Genomic DNA, 13059 nt, shown 5'->3' with positions numbered 1-13059 from the left:
TTGTCGTGTTTGTTCTATGTTGTTATTCTGGCTGGATCTCTGTACTTTGTTATTTATACTTTAAGCTGTGTTTTTTATGTTGTCTAAATGTTGTGTTGGTCTTTGCCCGTGTGTGTTAGTGTTGTGTTGCTGCACTGTGTAACAGTTGTATTCTTTTGTTATTTCAAATTTTCAGTGCTTTACCATTATAGTAGTTGTGCGTGCATTGTTATTATGTGTTGTGGCGATGCCTTCATGTTTGCGTTGTTAGCTGGTGCTGTGCTGTGCTACTCATTCTGATACATGTAGCTTGATTAGATTGTTATATCTTTTTTTGTTGTGTTGTTGTTGGTTCTTTTTGTGTGCAGGTTGTGTAGTGCTTTTTTTAGTGTTGCCTGTGTTTTGTGACACGTTATTCTTGTGTTATGTTCTGCCGTATTTTACTTCTGTTGCATTATGCTGTGCTATTGTTGTGTTATTTTGTTGAATTGTCAATATTTGTGTAATGTTTATTTATTAGAAGTGTTTCTAGTACTTTACTGACTTCTGTCTGTGTGTAAAGCCCTGCTGCGTTTGGTACTGGGGCTGATATTGCAGCACCGCAAACAGCCCCCAAGTGACATGAAAACGACCCCCACTGCTGGAAATCGGCCCCCACCTTTCTGGCCTTAAGGAAAATGCCTGATGCCCGCTAAGCCTATTCTGACCCTGTTTGTATACTCTGGATATTCATGACATGATGGCACCACTTTTGTCACAATGATAGCCCTTGCATTATAGGTGCAATTGTTGGCATAATGGTGTTAATTTTTGACGAATGCGGCTATCCAAGATGCGGTGACTTCACTAGAGGAATCACTTCCTTCCTTTTTTCCTATCACTTCGCCTGGGACTCCGGAGACCCGAGAGCAGTGGTGGTGGCAGTTGGTGTATGCATCTGTTTTCTCCCGCCACTTCTGGGTTTCCACAAACTGAGGGAGACGGAAGCATGTGGACGGTGCTGCGCCTGCACCAATAGCCTTCACCGCTGTCATCATGGCTCCATGTTCACATGCGCCGAGAGGAGAAATGAAGCCATTTTGGAGCCTCTGTGAGTGCAGTGCCAACTCTCCGCTCTCACTGTGGGTGTGGAGATGATGGCTTTGGGATGCCAGAGGGTGAAATTACAAAGAGGTTGGGAAGTGGCAGGAGGGCACGTACCTTTTTTTGTAATATAGTTTTGAGGAGAAGAGGGGCAGGAGGCCTGTTTTTTAAAACATTTGTTTCTGTTATATATGGCACTCGTATTACTCCCCTATCCAGGCACATATGTTGGAAGCAGGGGCGGATGATGCGGGGAGTCATATACTAAAACGTATAACTGTACAAAATGTGAATAACTTGGGTGCTTTCACCTCTGGGTTCTGAGTGACATCATAGATAATTTGAGAGCTGCTCTCTTTGTTTATTTGATGTCACTCTGAACAAAGAGGTTAAAAACTTCCCCCAAATAATGTGCTTTTGTTCAAGGGAAAAAAAACTGTCCCTCCAACTGCACTTTCACAATGCATACAACACAACACAGTTTTGGCTCAAAGTATTGTGTACTATTGAGGAAAACTAGTCTATTTAATCACTCATTCTTTACAGGCTTCTTTATTTATTTCTCCTTCAATCTCACAGTAAAGAATAGGGATATATAAGCCGCACATATATTCTGTAGCCTCTTCGAAATCCCTTTCTGTGAAACAAATCAAATGATGTATTTCTATGCTTACGTTTATTGAGCAGGCCTAGCCCAAGGGGACATCATGATTTAGGTTTATTAGGACAATTTAGATGTCTAAAGAAAATGTTTCACACTTCAATAGCGTGAACTCTGTTTCACACACTCACTGAGGGACGCATATTGTGAGAACACTGGAGCAATTAAAGCCTATTGTGCGGGCTAATTAAAGGGAGGCCGCCAGCACAGCATGAGGAATCTTGGCATTGTTTTCTTGAGCAGCAAGTAGTACAATACAAAAACTGCACAATGAACTGCTTTTACAAAGAAAACTGGATGGGGAAGATACATGAAAGGTTGGGATCCTATTCTTCCTACCAAATCAGGCTCCAATTAACTAAAATTCAATCAGCAAAGCGCAAAAAAAGCAAATCGGCAGCAGCACTAGGTATAAGGAAAGCAAAATGCACAAAGACACATAAGCAAGAGTTGTGCACGGATAATCTAATCAGCCCCACTGATGCAAAAAAAAAGACATTTTAGCACACTTAAGTGTTGTCCTAGGCTGCAAAGGCCAGCTCTTCCTTATGTGGGGTTTGTACTTGAGATACATCATTCAGGACGGATTTCAAAGAGAGGACAATCTGTTCCATGTAACTTTGCAGGAACTGAAAACCTGGTGCACAGGACTATCATGTGACATTCCACTTGTCCCTGTCTATGTCTCGTTTTGTTTAGTGTAATTTCATAAACAGCCCGGCCAGTGCCTAATTTTTATTTTAAAAAAATGAAAGAAGTGCAGGTGCCAAATTGTATTCTTAGAAGGGCACAACCGACTTTTTCCACTGAAATTGCCTACTTCCCATAGACCCATGGACATCACCCACTTTTTTTAAGACTAACTTCAGACGCATCTGCAAGTGCTAACTGCGGGTGAAAGTTTATATTGGTGGGGCATAAATAGTGATTGCAAATAAAATCATGCAACAAAGTGAAGAAGTCTTGTGGGCATATTACCAACAACTAGCGATAATTATTGCGATGTTGGCTTAGCGGCAATATTTTTATCGCCGAGCTGCGGCGATTTTTATCGCTTAGGAACCTTGCTATTATCAAGGTTTACCTCCTAAGCGATAAAAATCGGCCGAAATGCATGAATATTGCTGAAAAGTCAGCGATATTCATGCATTACCGAGCTAATGCTCTTAGCCATGTTATCCACCTACCATTGGATAACATGGCTAAGAACTGCTCAGGGGCAGGTGTTAGCTTTTGGAGATATTCGCGCTTAGCGCGAATATCTCCAAAAGTTGGTAATAGGAGATAGCAATGTTAGCGACTGTATCCAGTCGCTAACATCTTGGCACGCCCATTTTGCATGTCATTAGTGATAAATTTCACTGACATGCAAAGCGGGGCCCAGATGGTCGCTATCTCCTACTAGCTGTCGCTAACTGGTGTTAGCGACAGCTAGGTAATAGGGAGATAATTTTATCTCCGCTTTTAAAGCCAAAAAAGCAGAGATAAACCCCCTTGATAATATGCCCCTAATTTTTTAAGGGATGGGGCATGGCAGGATTTTCGCCCAGCAGAAATAGTTGAATATCGATACTCATTTGTGAATCTCACAGCACAAATTACAACTAAACTTGCCCAAAGAACTGAAGGCTTCTGATGGAGTGCTAATGAAACATTCCAGAATGTTTCTGGTGTACCAGATAACTGTTAAACTCCATGGGATTTATTAGGGCTTAACATGCCAAGGAAGTCTTTGAAAATAAGGTAGCAAAATAGCGGATTTTTTCAGCACAAATTCCCAAAAATTAGGTAAAGAGCTAACTTGTACTACAGGAAATGTCACATGGCCAATAGGTTTTCATAAAGTATATAACATTTTTCTTCATTTTATTTTTCAATTCTGCCCATGAAAGTAGATTCAGAGAATGTACTTGAAAGGGGTTGTTATTTTTAGATCCAGAATGAAAAGATTACAAACATCAGCATGCACCATACACCGGTGCCTAAATACAGGTCCAGAGGAAATTTCACACCCATTAAGATGCATTACTGAACAGATCAGCCCAATAATTTACACCGTTCGTTGCAGTTAGAATATCAGGAGAACGATCTACAGTTTTTCACCTTAACCTGGGATTTCAGCCATAAATTGGCCCAAATGTTATTAAATCTCATAACCCCTCCATACCGGTAAGCATATAGGGCCTTATTTATGAAGGCCTTGCGCCGCCAGTGCGTCACATTTTCCCATTTTAAAAGTGGCGCACCGGCGGCGCAAGGCCTTAATAAATAAGGCCCATAGTGCCTCTTCAGCTCTCACTTGCTTCATCTTCAAACACCCATTCACTGACAGAGGAAATCAACTTACGTTTCCACCTTTGGAGCAACAAAGATCTGGCCACCATCAACAATACAAAGAGCCATTTTTGAAATCTGGAAATTGATTGTATGGCAGGATCATAGCCTATTACTCTCAACCACATACTGGGTAATAGTTGTATCAGCCAGGCTGATTTCAGATACCGAAATATCGCTCTAGAAAAAATAAATGAATGGAGGCACACTGAGCCATAACATGGGGCCAGTTCACAACTGCCCTTTATTTGCATTTACAGCAGCAGCTTGGCCATGTGGAGTTAATTTCACCCAAGAATTGCGGAGTTCTATAGAGCAGTCATTTGTATAAAATTGCATTCTGCACCAATTGGCCCCTCTTAGCACTTCTAATGTAATATATTAATGTCGTCCCACATCTCTCTTATTAATAGAAGCCCTTCAGGCTTTCCGCACATGTTGATAGCCTTTTGGCACGTATCCAGGCCCCTCCATGATGTGAGCAGTCTTTTCCATTCACCCGGTTGTATTAGATCTGGGGCCTCAATCAAGTTTGCTACCAAATTTAGACTTCCACATATCTGACTAATAGCCAATGACCTAAACTTTAGGTCACAACTCTATAAGAACCAATTAGCCACAAATTTCCCCCAACAGATTCTTTAATTTTGTACCAATTCTTCCACCTATCTCCTACCATGAAGTTGATCACCTTGCAAAACACCATTAGTCCCCATTTCAGGAGTGTGCTTAATTCCTCCTATCCCTCGAATTACCAATTCAGTTCCAATAGGGGTGTGGCCACATTGATGAAGAGGTTTGGTTATTGCCTTTAAAGAACCCTAAATGTTTTAAAGAACCACTGAAAGATCTTGTAAAGCACTTTCGGGGTGATTTTGTTAATTTTGAAACATCCCTAATAATATGTTCCCGTAAAATCGAACCTGTTGGAACTGGCCCTTCTTGCAGGGTCATCCTCAAACTTTTTGCTTCTTCCTCCCTTATTTTTCCTGACCCGTGGCTGTTGGCAATTGGACTCTGCGCACTTTACCACTGCTGATCAGTGCTAAAGTGCATAATCTCTCTGTGTAAATTGTTATTGTGATTGGATATACATGATTGGCATATTTGTATCACCTAGAAGTCCCTAGTAAAGTGCACTGGGTGTGCCAGGGCTGGTGATGACAAAGGCTACTAGTGGGCCTGCAGCACTGATTGTGCCACCCACATGAGTAGCCCTAAAATGGTGTCTCAGGCCTGACACCGCAGTGCCTGCATGCAGTCTGTGAACTGCCATGTCCTCCTGGTCAGTGTCCCCACTGACCAGGCCTAACCCTTCCCTTTTTGTGCACATTGGTCACCCCTATGGAAGGCCCAAGGTATCCCCCTGGGCAGGGTGCAGTTTATGTGAAAGGTAGAGCATGTACTGGTGCAGGTGACATGCTCTGGTAGTGAATTACAGCTATTTTCATTTTTCACTGCTGCAAGGCTATCTTGCTCCATAGGCTATCATGGGGGATGCTGGCTACAGTGGCTACCAGCATTTCTTCCCATAGGAACAAGATAGGACATAAAAGTCTGGTATCCCTGAACTCAGAATTTAATAACACATCTTTTAGGAAAGGTGTTTTTTAACTCCTGTGTTTGAGAATAGCACTGTTAGAAAGTTGCTCTTCTCTTGTCTGACCTTTCTGTGTGCCTTGGCCTGTTTGGGGATTGATTGTCTGGTTTGAGGGTGACAGGGGCCTGGCGATTCCCCAGGAGGCTGGCTGAGTCAGCCCTAGGCTGAATGACTACATTTGCAACTTGAGTGGTGGGAGGAGTTAGCACCTGGGCCTGAATAGGACTGTGCCCGCCCCCCACAGTGCTTGCTCCACCCCCTGTAGTGCGTCTGATGTCTCTGCCCTGCACTGTGAAAGGAGAGAAGGAATCCTGTCAACAAAGTGCTCCAGGGCTGTGCTTTCCTTCCACAATGCTGGATCCACCTCCTGCTGGGCGGCTGACGACCCTGCCCATCTCTCTGAAAGGAAGGGAGAGGCCAGGAAAACAAAGTGCTCAAGGAACATCCAGAACTGGTTCAGACCGGGCTCAGAGCCCTCCTGCACAAAGGGAACAAAGACTTTTAGGGGTATAAGTACAGGACCCCTGACTACAGAAAATTAGATCATCCTGGAATCAAGAAGGAACCTCTGCCAAGGAGAAAGCTGAAACTGAAGAAGGAATACTGTCCTGCTGTTGCTCTGCTGGACTGACCTGCTGTTGCTTTGCTGCCAAGGAGAGGGAAAGGACTTTGCTGTGGTGCTGTGTCCCCTGTCTTGAAGGAATCTCCAAGGGCCTGAGAAGAGCTGGCTCATTGTTCTGAAGTCCCAGGAACAAAAGGACTTCATCCCCAACTTCCCTGAACTCTGCTGAGAGAGTTCTGTCCTTCCTAGAGTGCTAGATCCAGTTGTGGGGCCTCTGGTAGTTGTACCTGTGCTGGGAGGCTTGAAACTAAACTTGAGAGACTTTTGCAATTGAAAAGTTATCGCATCGCTCGCTGCGGAGCGCATCCCCAACAGTGCGAGGAAATTCCCGCCGCTACGAAGGCCGAGATCATCGCAGCACCTGTTGCCGTTGCCAGAGCCGCCGCATCCTTTGTTTGCGGGACGCACCAGACCAGTGCGGGAAAGTCTAACATCGCTGCGAGTGTCGTCGCAGAGCCTGTCGTCGCTGGGTGAGATTGCCGCACCGCTTGCTTGTGGACCGCATCACGTCGCTGCGAGTGTCGTCGCAGAAACCATCGCGTTGAGGAGCTGCGAGAGAGAAGATCACCGCTGGTCCACGAATTGTCGCCCCGGAGATTGTCGCAACTCCAAAGATCGTCTCATCGTGCCTTTGCGAGAACGAACTTCCTACGGAACCTCCGCACCGGAATCCAATTAAGTGGCCTTCCTCCCCATACAGACCGGATTCATCGCAACACGCCCGCTGCTGCAGCGGGACTGTCGCATTGCCTCCCCATGGTCTCAGGAGAAACGCATCGCTTGTTTTCCACCGCACCAGCTTCTGCTTTTGGAACTTTGTCGCAACTAAAAGGTACTGTGAGTAAACGTGACGCAACTGTGAACTTTTCACACATCTGTGGATTATTTTGACGCAACTTGAAGAATTTTATCGCAACCTTAAGAACTCTTTTGAAACCATATTCTTGAACTGTGTATGTTGGATTTTTGTTGTTTTGGTCTTTTGTAGTTTAGATTAAATACCTTTATTTTTCTAAACTGTTGTGGAGTCAGTTTGTGGTGTTTTCACTGTGTTACTGTGCGTGTTGGTACAAATACTTTACACATTGCCTCTGGTTAGCCTAGACTGCTCGTGCCAAGCTACCTAGAGGGTGAGCAGGGGTTATCCCAGAGGGTTTCCTCCTTGCCCTGACTAGAAGCAAGGGTCCCTATTTGGACAGTGGCACCTACCCCTGCCAACTAGAGACCCCCAGTTCTAACAAAACCCATAAGGTCGTTTTGAAAAATTCCCCCTAACTCATGTTTTACATTGAATCTGTACATATATTGTGCAAAATATCGAAAGTAGTAATCCAGCAAGTTGGAAAGTGCTAAGCTGCCTTCCTTGACTCCTTTATACAAGGTGCTAAGTGCTAATCTCACAGTTTTATTCTGCAAGCAAATGACTGAAAAAGAGATTTCACGTTTCTAAAAAAAAGATGTTGCAAGCACACATGGTATAGCCAAAGAAAGAAAATTAAACAGGGGGAGGTTGACATTTTTTCCAGTGCAACCCTCCATAATATGGTGAGGGGGAGTGAGTTCCATCATGCAAACAGAGCTTTTACTTAGTAGCTGGGCATAATTAAGGTCATACAGATCTTCGATGAATATCTCATACTCAGATAGTGCTTTGGTTGCTCATTGCGCAAGTAGTCATATCTGGAAGCAAAATATCAGCTTCACATTTACAAAGAAGCACTATGGTTTTCTTCTTTTTTGTCCTCATTTAGCTGCAGGTGGTGGTCTTAATAGAGGCTCAACACCTCATCTTTTATGCCGTAGTCATGAGCAAGACCTTATCCAGCATTAGTTGATTTGTTGTGATGGCCCTGGAAATCTTTGTGCATGTATTGGTTTGCAGGTCTTAATCATCAGCCAGTTCCCCGTTATTTTTAAATCTTCCACATATCTTCCCTTCCACGACAATCTCTGCAATGGTTCCTACATCGCCACCCTTTTCTGGGCAGGAGTACTGCAATCAAGCTTACAGGTCCATTGGACCGACCGTGTCCATTCAGTCAATGTTGGGGGTAGAGACTATACCCATTTCAAGCAGATTTCTCCTCTTGCCAATAAAATTTAAGTCAAAATAGGTGCTCTTAATCTCATGTCAATAAAATTAAAGTAAAAATAGGTGCTCCTAATTAGCGATAGCCCCTTCCTCATGCAATACACTGAAAACTACCAGTGCCAGGCTAACCTTTATTTCTTTACCTGATATGTAATACATGGCCTTATCCACTTCTTTCCAAACAAATGGATGGCAGGACCCTGCACAAATATATGCATATCATAATCAAGCTCAGTCCCACACTTTAGGCATGTCTTAGCAACTTTGGTACCCAAATTGGACAGCTTCTTTGGGGTCCAGTAAACTCTGTGAAGTATAAATAAGTGATTCTTCCTAAGATATTCAGGCATGATTGATTCCTAACGCGTAGATACTGATACTCCAGCATTGGCAGGTCTCTTCTCCACAACCTCTCTGGCAGGGTAGAAATTCTGTTTGAGCTTTGAACCAACCTCCAGGACCACTTTGCAACCTCTTTCTTCATAGGGGCACTGCCTTGTAACAGTTCTGACACTTCAATGTCCCCACTCGCTTCCTGCCACAGCCCGCATACCCAACTAGCTAGTTGATAATATTTAAGTCAGGATAGTCTGCCTTCCTTAGTCCAAGAAAGGTCTTGCCAGGTCTCAAACTGCCACCTTAGATAATCTGTCCCCAACTGCTTATCTTGGCTTCTTTCGGGGTTCTTGCTAGGATACCCTTCCTACATTCCGGGTTACAAGGGGAATACCATACTGGGCATATTCATTGTAATATGGTATCCCAAAAACCCTTCTAACCTGTACCCATAACCTTCAGGCTGCCATCATGTCTTCAGTCTGATTTGCTTGAAAAGGTTTGGGCTTCCAAAATTATATAGAAAATGCCCACTTCCTTGAGGTACATCCTTTAGAATAGCCTGAAACATGTATCCTGTCTGTATTTGATCTTTCCCTCTTATCAGTGCTCTAATAACTTCTAGCTGAAAAGCACAACAGTAAAGTTGAAAATCAATGGCTGTTAAACCATTTTCAAATCTCTTCCTATAAAGTTTCTTTCAACTAACTTTTACTCCCTTTGAGGTCCAGATAAAATTTGATACTCCCCCCAGTCATTTCTTGAACCTTTTTGATCTAAAGGATAGTGGGATTGCATTAAAAACTAAGCTAAGTTTAGGAACAATCAACATGGGAACTATAGGGAAATATATCCAAGAACTAAAGGAGATGGAGCCACCGCTCATCTATGGTTCCCAGCTACTCCTAAAGTCATTTGGAATAACAAAATACTATATCTGAAGGACCATGGGGAAGTAGCACATTTTATTATACAGGTGAAAGAGAAACAAAAGTATTTGAGATGATGGAGGAGGGGTACCAAAAGGGTATAACCAGTATACCCAGGAAAATGGTAGGGAGGGTTCCCCAGGAAGGGTGGGGCGAGAGGGGGGCATGCAAGTTTGAAGTGAAAAGGAAAAAGCACTAGGTGAGGAGCATATGGGCGAAACCCAAAAAATATTTTCACATTGGCAGTATGCTTGAAGTAGCTAAAGATAAGTGATGGTGTTTGGCTCGTAAAGGGAAAACTGGCCAAATGAGCGCATGCAATAGGGACAACCCCTTAAGTATTTTGTCTTGGAATGTAAACGGTCTCAGAGTAAAAAGCAGGGGGAGGAAGATCCTGGAATATATTTCAGGCAGTCAGATGCTGGGATAGCAATAATGCAAGTGACGCGCTTAAATAAAGAGGGCGTGGAAGTCATTAATGGATTTAGATGGATTAGGGATTTTGCCTGCACAAATTAAATGCTCTGTTCAAAGTGTGTGCAATCTTAATATAGAGCACTGCACATGCAATCTTGGGGAAATACATATCAAACCCCAATGGGCATTGGTCAATAGCAAAGATCAAGGTATACTGTACATGGTATGCAATTGTGAGATTCTATGGCCCTAACATTGATTACCCTGTTCCCCCTCCAGGCACTATATTGTCAGTAGCTGGACCTGGCAATGCCAATAGTTGTAGGGGGGAGACTTCATTGTCCTACAGGCCCCCTCTCTTGACAAATCTATTCTGAGAAAAATGGCGATTTCCCCAAAGATGGCAGTTAATCAATGACTTGAGTTTATGTGACATATGTAGATAAAAAGAAGAAGAACAAGAAGTACGACCATTGTTCCAGAATTGTTTTTTTTCCTTTAGATGTTGGTCTGACTAATAGAGTGAAAGGTACGAGTCACCTTGCTGAGCATCTATCTGATCATTTAGCTCCTAAGTTAGACCTACATCCGCCAAAAGACCAAGGGATTTCGAGATACTCGTTACATAGAACTCTACTGACAGACCAAATGGTAATTACCCAACTGAAACATCATACAGTAATGTTCTTTGAAATCAACAATGGGTCTGCCCTTCAGTATGTAGTTTGGGATGCCTTTAAGGCATTTACAGGGGAAAGATTGTAAGCCTTGCAGCATACAAGCATAAAAAACATATCTGTAAACTTAGAGAGTTAGAAAAAACAGTTGAATTAGTTCAGATGGAGAGGAAAGAGAAGCATCAGAGTGGAATGCAAGAGGATACAGTACTAGTGGATAAAATCAGGATTGCTGGGGGAGAGTTAGCGGAATAGCTAGATGATTGTCTGCAGAAAAAATAGGAGCCAAGTAAGTTAGCGCATCATTAATATGGGTAAAGGATGAGGTAAGTTACTTGCATGGAAAATAAAGACAGGTAATGCTAGGAATTCCATTGGGGAATTTGCAGATTGTGAGATGGGGAAATGGTGTGTGAAGGACAAAGAGATAGAACAGGCATTCACTTGGTTCTTTAAAGATCTTTTTATGGATGATGTAAAGGTGGCACACGATCAAATAGAGGGGCAGTTTCGGAACTACCCCCCCCCCCACTACTGAGGCTTGCTCCTGAGCGGAAAATAGAACTAAATCAGGAAATAAGCCAGGAGGAGGTAAGGGGGCAGAAAAAAAGTGGGAAGCTTCAGGCCCTGATGGTCTTCCAAATGGCTTATATTTATATATGATATTGACAGAAGAGCTGTCACAGTTTTAACAAATTATTGGCAGACATTTTCACTAAAGGAAGCCTGATGCCACAAACTTGGGATGAGGCTGGAATTAGTTTGATACTAAAACCTAACAAGGATACTAAATTGTGTGAGTCCTACAGGCCAATCTCTTTGCTAAATTTTGACTATAAATTATATATGTATGCCTTGGGTAAGAGATTGGATAGGGTAATTGGGAGTCTGGTTCATGAAGATCAGAAGGGCTTCATTAGGGGAAAGCAGCTGCACAAACTCACACATGATTTAGTAAAAGCAATAAACATAGCAATAAAAGCGGAGATCCTGCTACCAATCTTTACATTTGATGCAGTGAAGGCATTTGATAGAGTGAGCTGGCACTTTCTGTACTGAGTGATCAGATAGTACGGCTTGGGGAGGAATTGTCTAGAGAAATACAATCAATTTATAAAGAGCCAACAGCAAGAGTTGCAGTCAATGGAAGATTAACCAAACAGATTAAAATAAAAAGAAGTATTCGGCAAGGCTGCCCTATGTCCACATAAGTCTTCAATTTCTACGTTGACCCATTGTCCATAATGATAGGGGAGAGCTCTGAGGTCATCTCGCTTGAGTATAAGTCACGTTGCACTCAGATGATTTATTCGTTTATACTTCAGAGCTATTGGGTTCATACCCATATATTGTACACACACTGAAGGAATTCAGGGAAATCTCGGGATATCTGGTGAACACACAGAACACAGAAAAAATGTGGAATATGTTAAGTGGTAACTAACCAGAATAAAAAGGAATCGGATACTTAGGGGTCACTGTAAAACAAGATTTGGAAAAGACGGCTGAATCAATTTCAATAAGAAGGGCCAAAAGATTGCTGACTGCATGGATGGGCCTGCCACTCAAAATTTACTTTTGGAGGACAAATATACGAAAGAGATTTTCTTCTTATTGATTCTGTAGCCCCCGAACTCCTGGTATAAAGAAAAAACCTCAAAACCTTTTCTTGTGGACTCCTGCTAGTATCAAGCAGCAGCAATAAGTCATCCGCAAAGAGTTTTATTTTACCTATTTGTGGTATAGGAGAGCAAATCTCCCTATACTTCCATATTGCAATTGTATATTTCTCAGTAAAAAAGAAAATAGTACTGGTTACAGGGGCAGCCCTCCTGGGTGACTCTGCAAACTTGCACTATACCCGCCTCTGTTGCATTAACTATGATCTTTGCTTCAGCGCACTCATAGATCTTGTAAATCAACTTTGTGTTCTGGGAGGGTATATTAATCTTTTTTCAAAATACTGAAAAGAGTCTCCCAGACCATAAGGTCAAAGGCCTTCTCTGCACCCAATAAAAAGATTGCAGCTGGGATATTATTAATGGAGAGATAATTCAACACCCCTGCTAAATAATGTGTATTGGTCCATAACTGACACCCAGCGATAAAACCGTTATGGTCCTGGTTAAACAATTTCCCTGCTCTGCTATTGAATCTATTCGCTGGCAGTTTCATAATAATCTTGTATTCTGAGCTTAATAATGTATTCAGGTGATGCGAATTTTAATCTCCCCACCCTCACCTTTTTTTAAAAAGCTGACCACATTCCCCAATTTAAAGGAAGAATGTATGGGGCTGCCCTCCAGCATAGAATTAGCAATCAGCAGCA

Source organism: Lissotriton helveticus, chromosome 1_1 (assembly GCF_964261635.1).
Source record: "Lissotriton helveticus chromosome 1_1, aLisHel1.1, whole genome shotgun sequence".
Taxonomy (NCBI): Eukaryota; Metazoa; Chordata; class Amphibia; order Caudata; family Salamandridae; genus Lissotriton; species Lissotriton helveticus.
Note: the sequence above shows the minus strand (reverse complement) of the source record.